This window comes from Balaenoptera acutorostrata, chromosome 7, assembly GCF_949987535.1.
Source record: "Balaenoptera acutorostrata chromosome 7, mBalAcu1.1, whole genome shotgun sequence".
NCBI lineage: Eukaryota > Metazoa > Chordata > Mammalia > Artiodactyla > Balaenopteridae > Balaenoptera > Balaenoptera acutorostrata.
Window position 1 is genome coordinate 62,855,309 of NC_080070.1, and position 6,969 is coordinate 62,862,277.

Genomic DNA, 6,969 nt, shown 5'->3' on the forward strand with positions numbered 1-6,969 from the left:
CTTGCCAGGGTTAAGGAGGGGGAAGGGGCAGGAGGGAAGTGGAGGTGCCTATAAAATGGCAAATGAAGGATCCTTCTCGCAATACAAATATTTTGTAACTTGACGGCATCAAGGTGGGTGTGAAACTGTGCACCTCAGATTGGGACTTGAACCCACGGTCTTTTAATTAGAATCACTCACCTGGTGTTTGGACTTACTGAGACTCAGGTTCTTTGTGTCTCAGTGCAGAAGGAATTCAGTGAGAGGCAAAGTGATAGGAAAGAAGTAGATCTATTAATATAGGACGCTGTAAGAGATGCAAGCAGGCAGGCGAGAGAGCTCTGTCCTGAGGATTAAGTGGGCTACAATTTTATAGTCAAAGGAAAGGGGGAGAGGAAAAGACCGCCTTCTTCAAGTAGACATGAGGCTTATATCACTAGTTCCTCCTTCATATCAGGCAGGAGAGTGTCTGACCCTCTGAGGTCAAACTAGGATTATCATAGTGCTTATTCAAATCAGTAGAAGGGTGGTGACATTCTTCTTCCACCTAATGGCCTGGGGCATATCTTGTGCTTTTATTTATGGCTTTATAGTTAAGCAAGCCTGCTTCGTTCCATGATGTTCCACTAGCTTTCTTGAGTGATCATTAACTTACAGGGGTCTCCCAAAGTTTCCTAGGTTTCCCTCTCTAACTATAGTCCCCTACTGGGACTTCTACAACTACCTGTGTAACTATCCTATGCTATCCCTATCAGATGTACTAGTTGTGATAATATAGTTTTGCAAGATGTTATCATTGGGGGAAACTGGGTACAGGGTTAATGGGATCTCTCTTGCTCTCTCTGTATTATTTCTTACAACTGCATATGAACCTACAATTGTCTCAAAATAAAAAGTTTAACGAAAAAATAACTGCCATAAATATTAAAATAAACATGTTGCCTTAACTAAATAGTTCGAAGATTACTGAAGACTAAATCTCAGCACCACTGTTTATTAGGTACTGATGAGCTATGTAGCCTTAACTTTCTCAAGCCTCAATTTTTCTCCCATGTGTAGTGGGGGACAATAATATTTTATAGCAAAACTTCCAAGTTTTGATGTTCTGAGGCACCCTGGTATCCCAAATGCAGGGGAGGAAAAATAATTTTCTTTTTATTCTTCTAGGTTCTTGGCTGACCCCCCACCCCCTTAATGAAAGACATTAACAAAAGAAATAAATTTTTAATTAAGTGTGTAAATTAATTAGGCACTTAAGTTAATTAAATTAATTTAATTTTTAATTTCAAAATTAAATTGGAAATTAATTAATGTATTTAATTAATTGGTCATGGGGGCCCCACAAAGATATGAGACTCAAAAGGCAGCCAGACATTGAGGCTTATACATCCTGAGCTAAATAAAGAAAGGGAGAGGGTTCTGGGGCTTCGGTGGCAGGGAGGCAATTCACAGGAAGGTGAGAAGATAAAATGTTAGGTAAACAAAGGTAGCCCTGGGACTTCCCTGGTGGTGCAGTGGTTAAGAATCCACCTGCCAGTGCAGGGGACACGGGTTCGAGCCCTGGTCCGGGAAGATCCCACGTGCTGCGGAGCAACTAAGCCCGTGTGCCACAACTACTGAGCCTGCGCTCTAGAGCCCCTGAGCCACAACTGCTGAGCCCATGTGCCACAACTACTGGAGCCCACACGCCTAGAGCTGTGCTCCGCAACAAAGAAAAGCCACCGCAAGGAGAAGCCCACACACCGCAACAAAGAGTAGCCCCTGCTCACCACAACTAGAGAAAGCCCATGTGCATCAAGACCCAATGTAGCCATAAATAAATAAATAAATAAAATTTAAAAAAACAAGAAACAAAGGTAGCCCTGCTATGCAGGTAAGTCTCTTAGGTGAAAAAGTTATTTCTGGTAATAACTCTCTTCCTGGTACAGGCTCCCTTTCTAATGTAAATTTCCCTTACAAAACTTCTACTCTATCTTCAGAGCTCCCTTGTGTGCAGTTTCTCAAAAAAATCAGCTCAAGATAATCCTTATGCCAAGGAGGCATGTTTTGGGTGGCACATTCTGCCCTCATCACAAACGTATGACAAGGATGCCAAGATCTCGGCTGTAACCTCTGGGTTGCTCTCCTGTGACTTTGGGCAGCCTCACCTGTTAACCCCTGAGGACTGTGACGATCACCATTTAATTCACAGGAGAATTAAAAAGTATGTTGCCTACTATTTTGTAAATGGATGTCTTTCTCAGAGGAAGATAATAATATCTTATATTTATTGGGCCTGTACCATGCATCAGGCACTTTATGTACCATGGCACCTTATCTCATCTAAACCTCACAATGATTTTGTCGCAAAAAAGAAAAAGGCACAACCTAAAGTTGAGAATGATGCTCTATTTGGTGGCCTTACTGAGGATTATATCCTGGATACAGCCTCTCAGATAGCTCTTGTCAACCATAAATTGGCACTTGCCATTGGCACTTGCCATCTACCTCTACAAGGATTAAATCATGTGCTGTTGCAGCTGCTGACTTTCAACACCCCCTGAAAGGAGTTCAGGGTGGAGAACAGACAGGAGGCACTCTGTGCTCTGGGAAAAACTGGCAGAACAGGTCTTCAGATAGTTATTTTCAGGAGCCGATTTTATGAGCCCAATTCTTGTATCTCCTCATATCTAGAAAAGCACTAAAATCCTTCATGGTGATGACTGCTCCTCGTGACTAGCAGCAACCTTCTGCAAAAAATATGTGTGATTGCATGTACTTCCCCTTCACCAAAATCACATATATTCTGACCTTCCCCCTACCTCTTTGGAGCAGTTTCTCAGAGCTATCTGAAATGCTGTCTCCCGGGCTATAGTCCTCGTTTTGCCCCCAATAAAACTTAACTCACAACTCTCATGTTGTGCCTTTTTTTAAGTTGACACTGAGGAACTGTTTCAAAGAGGTAAGGTGGGAGCCAAGATTTCTAGGAATTTTTGCTGGAAAAAAAAAGTACAGTCGAACATCAAGAGATTACTACTAATCACAAAAAAACAGACCTCTCAAGTTAATGATTTTAGTGCTTTTCTAAGTGTGGGAAGATACAAGAGTCTGGGCTCATTGAACTTATTCCTTTGATAGGCATCTTATCTATCTAGGGCCAGTATCCTGTTTTTCTCCATTGTGAATTCCCCTCAAGGCACACCGTTGGGGGTGGCTGCAGTGGCTGATGGCTGGATAGCGGGCAACATTTTTTGTTTACTGAAATAGCAGGCAACTTTTTTTTGTCCACAATTTTATGAGCTAAATAGCATTATAAGGAAAGAAAGAAAGCTCAGTTTGTGAACTTGCTCAATATCTCACAGTCAGTGAATGGTTATTAACCCAGGGGTTTTCTTGTCAGAGCACAAGTTCCTAACATGGAGTAATCTCATCTTGCTCGAGAACCTCCACATTCTGCAAAGTCTAGGACTCTGGTGAGTGAAAAGCTGGTCTTGATACTTAGTACAGGAGAATCTAAATGGTGTGACACCGGGTAAGTCAGAGAGACCCACAAGGGTTTCATTTGTATTGTCAAATAAATACAGTGCAAACACCTATGTGAAGTAACACTTCAGTATTAGTAACTAGTTTTTGTATGAGGTTCATTTTTCATATTCTTTGGGGAAGAAACTTAAGTAACCTCGGCTCTGGGACCTCTGTAAGGAAAGCAAGCTAGTGCTTTTTGCAGCCTCACAGCAGACAGGAACAAGCGTAAGTGGAAAGATAGAACTTGGAGAGAGGAAGTCTGGTGCTCTAGTGCTCCTTTACTCTTTTTCCTAGCAGCCAGAATTCGCTTTTTAAATAGAATGGGACCAGGGAGATGTGAACACTTTATAAATATTTAGTCAAAGCAGTTACCATTTCTTTCCATCCCTTTCAACAATCCTCAGTGCCTGAAAAACAGACTAACTGGCAGTTTTTAACAAAATGACAGAGAATATTCTAGCTAAGTTAACAGACAGTCTACCAAAAGGGAGCCCTGCACAGCCTTCAAGTGATAATAACTAAATAAAATATAATCATCAACTTAATGATGAGGACTCTCTTGAATTACCACATAACATTATGTGAACATTTTCCATATAATTAATGGTTGCTTTGGATATAGAGTGACAAGTCAGCAGGCCTCTGGTTTCCCCGTAGGTAGAAAACATATTGCCAGACAGGTGTTTCACTAGCTATCAGTGGTTTGATTCTCAATAGACTACTTCCTTTCCTTTGCAGTGAATTCAGTGCAATCCACTTTAAAACAATGAATGATTATTGAGTACCTACTATGTGCAAGGCAATCTGTTAGGCCTGAGAAGAGAAACAAAAATGTCTCAATACTTTCAACAAGACAATAAAGAGAAATGATATATGTGCATAGATTAAGATAATCTATGGTAGAAAAGATAAGTGAGCGAACACCTCTGGCCCAGGTGGAAAAGCTTTGTCTTACATTTGAGATGACACTAGAAGGTAGGCAAGATTCAAAAGACTTAGACAGGGGAAGGAATTTCCAAGAAAAAGGAACAGTGCCTATCAAGGTACAAAGCAAATAATCTTGGAGTGTTTCAGGGAAGAATGAGTACGGTTGACAGAAATTTAAGGGATCAGGGTCTGGTAGGGCTGGTCTCTCCAATACAGTAGCCATTAGCCACAGGTGGCTACTGAGCTCTTAAAATGTGGCTAGTCCAGAGACTTCCCTGGTGGTCCAGTGGATAAGACTCCATGCTCCCAATGCAGGGGGCCTGGGTTTGATCCCTGGTCGGGGAACTAGATCCTGCATGCATGCCACAACTAAGAGCCTGCATGCCACAACTAAGACCTGGTGCAGCCTAAATAAAAAAATTAATTTTTTAAAATGTGGCTAGACCAAACAGAAATTTGCTGTAAATGTAAAATGTACACCAGATTTTGAAAACTTAATTTTTTAAAACATCTCATTAATATTTTTATATTATGTCAACTGAAAGAAAAACACACAATGTAAAAGTTGTGAGTTAAGTTTTATTCAGGGACCTTACTGAGGACTATAGTCTGGGAGACAGCCTCTCAGAGAACTCTGAGGAACTGCTCTAAAGAGATAAGGGAGGAGCCAGGATATATATGAAGTTTTTGCTGGGAAAATCACATAGTCAAGCATCAAAAGATTACTGCTAATCACAAAGAACAGGCATCTCAAGTTATGATATTTCTGCTTTTCTATGTTTGGGAAGATGCAAGAATCTGGGGTCATTGGAAATTTTTCCTTATAATAACTTTTTTTTTTAACATCTTTTTTGGAGTGTAATTGCTTTACAATGGTGTGTTAGTTTCTGCTTTATAACAAAGTGAATCAGCTAAACGTATACATATATCCCCATATCTCCTCCCTCTTGCATCTCCCTCCCACCCTCCCTATCCCACCCCTCTAGGTGGTCACAAAGCACCGAGCTGATCTCCCTGTGCTCTGTGGCTGCTTCCCACTAGCTATCTATTTTACATTTGGTAGTGTATATATGTCCATGCCACTCTCTCACTTCGTCCCAGCTTACCCTTCCCCCCTCCGTGTCCTTAACTCCATTCTCTATGCCTGCATCTTTTTTTTTTTTTTAATTTTATTTATTTATTTATTTATTTATGGCTGTGTTGGGTCTTTGTTTCTGTGCGAGGGCTTTCTCCAGTTGCGGCGAGCGGGGGCCACTCTTCATCGTGGTGCGCAGGCCTCTCACTATCGTGGCCTCTCTTGTTGCGGAGCACAGGCTCCGGACGCGCAGGCTCAGCAGTTGTGGCTCACGGGCCTAGTCGCTCTGTGGCATGTGGGATCTTCCCAGACCAGGGCTCGAACCCGTGTCCCCTGCATCGGCAGGCAGATTCTCAACCACTGCGCCACCAGGGAAGCCCTATGCCTGCATCTTTATTCCTGTCCTGCCCCTAGGTTCTTCAGAACCACTGTTTTTTTTTTAGATTCCATATATATGTGTTACCATACAGTATTTGTTTTTCTCTTTCTGACGTAACTTCACTCTGTATGACAGTCTCTAGGTCCATTCACCTCACTACAAATAACTCAATTTCATTCCTTTTTATGGCTGAGTAATATTCCATTGTATATATGTGCCACATCTTTATCCATTCATCTGTCAATGGACACTTAGGTTGTTTCCATGTCCTGGCTATTGTAAATAGTACTGCAGTGAACACTGTGGTACATGACTCTTTGAATTATGGTTTTCTCAGGGTATATGCCCAGTAGTAGGATTGCTGGGTCATATGGTAGTTCTATTTTTAGTTTTCTAAGGAACCTCCATACTGTTCTCCATAGTGGCTGCATCAATTTACATTCCCACCAACAGTGCAAGAGGGTTCCCTTTTCTCCACACCCTCTCCAGCATTTATTGTTTGTAGATTTTTTGATGATGGCCATTCTGACCGGTGTGAGGTGATACCTCATTGTAGTTTTGATTTGCATTTCTCTAATGATTAGTGATGTTGAGCATCCTTTCATGTGTTTGTTGGCAATCTATATATCTTCTTTGGAGAAATGTCTATTTAGGTCTTCTGACCATTTTTGGATTGGGTTGTTTGTTTTTTGATATTGAGCTGCATGAACTGCTTGTATATATTGGAGATTAATCCTTTGTTAGTTGCTTTGTTTGCAAATATTTTCTTCCATTCTGAGAGTTGTCTTTTCGTCTTGTTTATGGTTTCCTTTGCTGTGCAAAAGCATTTAAGTTTCATTAGGTCCCATTTGTTTATTTTTGTTTTTATTTCCCTTTCTCTTCTTTGTTCTCACATCTCCCAGGGTTCAGCTTTGGATTTGGCCCTGCCTCTGCATGTAGGTCGCCTGAGGGCATCTGAGCCGTCCCAGACAGGACGGGGTTAAGGTAGCAGCTGATTAGGGCCTCTGGCTCAGTCAGACCGGTGGGAGGGAGGGGTACGGAATGCAGGGAAAGCCTACAGAATGCAGGGAAAGCCTGCGGTGGCAGAGGCCAGCATGAGGTTGCA